Here is a 1,825-nt window from a genome sequence, read left to right as displayed (position 1 = left end):
TTGAGGTCGTAAGAATCTCTTTGCTACTTTTGCCAAACCAAACTTTGCTTTTAATGTTGTTTTCTAATATAAATCTATGAAACTTCAGACCTTCTTCGGAGTTTGAATCAATTTTTGAGATTTTGTCAACCCAACTAGGCATTGCAAATTGCAACATTTCAGCCCTCTGTTGTTTTGTTCTGGTGTCAAATAAGGGTATTGTTCTTTTTTTAATTGTAACAGGCTCAACTTGATCTGAAGTTGGTATATTTTCAGGACTGCCGGTAGTTGAGTATTGCTTTTTTAGTTAGGAGATTTTTTAGAGTAAATGACTTCTTAAATGTGATGAAAGTCCGCTAAGTGATTGAAGTTTTAGATTGTGCGATCCACGAGATACTTTCAAATTGCAGATATTGCAAGTTCCGTGTTTGAAATCACTACCTGTCACGGTAAAATGATTCCATAAACCAGTTTTTTGTCGATTATTTTCTATTGTAAAATTTAGTACTGAGAAACTTTTGATGAAATTATTGGTTTGGGTTGCTTTACTTAAATGTTAATTCATTTTAAGAATGATTTTGCGAATAGTAATTTAAAACTATTATGTAACTTGATTTCAATTCAAATTTCTACAATTGTTATAATTAAAAATTGATTTACTAACAAACGATTACAATTAGGAAACCGTCATGATCCCACTCTAAATTAAAACTTAAAAAAAAATCTTATAAAAGTTTCGGCTCATTTCGGTTGCGGTTTGAACCGAAATTTCGGCCGAAACAGGAAAAGTAAAAAAATTATTGAAGCAGAAATTTCGGTTTCGGTTTCGGCCGAAGCCGAAAGTTTCCGTTCACTACTGTGGAGTATGCTCCAAAGAAATGCTTGAATATAAACAACGAGTGTTGGTGGCTAAAATGTAGCATTACTTTATTGAGAGGAATGTGTCGCAAGAGACAGATTTCCAATCAGGATTGCAAAAGATACAAAATGGGAATTTTATCAACTGCAAGTAAACATTTACCTGTAGTTGATAAACGCGAAGAAATTTTGTGAAAATACTGCCAAATATCGGCGTTTTTTCGCGAAAAATAACTATTTATATTAAAGTATTAAACATGTTTCTAGATAAAAATCATTTAAGTTAAAATATTTTAATATTAATATTAGATATAAAAATTTTAAAAATGACTTGAATGATTTGAGAGAGATGCAACACCAAAGAAATTCCAGTGAAAGCTTTATGTCAGTACTAAACGATCTCGAAGAAAAAATTTACCTTCAGTACGCTTAATTTGTTTGTCGTTAAGTAGTATAACTATAATTAAAGATAACTAAGTTATAAATATTTGTATAATCATAATAAACTAGAAACTATATATTTTTAAAAACTTTTTGTGTTTTTGTTGTAGTCATCAATGTAAGAGTTTTTGGCACCCCCTCACATTGCTTACACCAGAGGTTCTACTCACACTTCACACCAGTCAATTGAATACATATTGACCTCCATTAAAAACCTACTTAAAGGTGAGAAACCATATATTAGTTCAAATACAAATATTTTTATACTGTTCAAATACATATATTAGTTCATCTCTCTTTTTAATACTTAGAATTATTTATATTTGATTAGATTTAAAAATCTGTAATTTCTACAAGAAAAAAAAAAAAGCATCTGATAGAACGCATGCAAATAGGTTATACTGATGAAAGCTTGTTCAAGAAAGCGAGTAACATAGAATAGTTAGATGTCATGTTGTTGCAATATCAGGTTGGTGAAATGATCTCACTGTTAGAAAGTTTTGCTCAAATATTAACAAAACGTTGTTGTAACTTTCAAGTAAAACTT

This window comes from Hydra vulgaris, chromosome 12 (assembly GCF_038396675.1).
Source record: "Hydra vulgaris chromosome 12, alternate assembly HydraT2T_AEP".
In the NCBI taxonomy this organism is placed as follows: domain Eukaryota; kingdom Metazoa; phylum Cnidaria; class Hydrozoa; order Anthoathecata; family Hydridae; genus Hydra; species Hydra vulgaris.
This window is presented reverse-complemented; position numbering follows the sequence as displayed.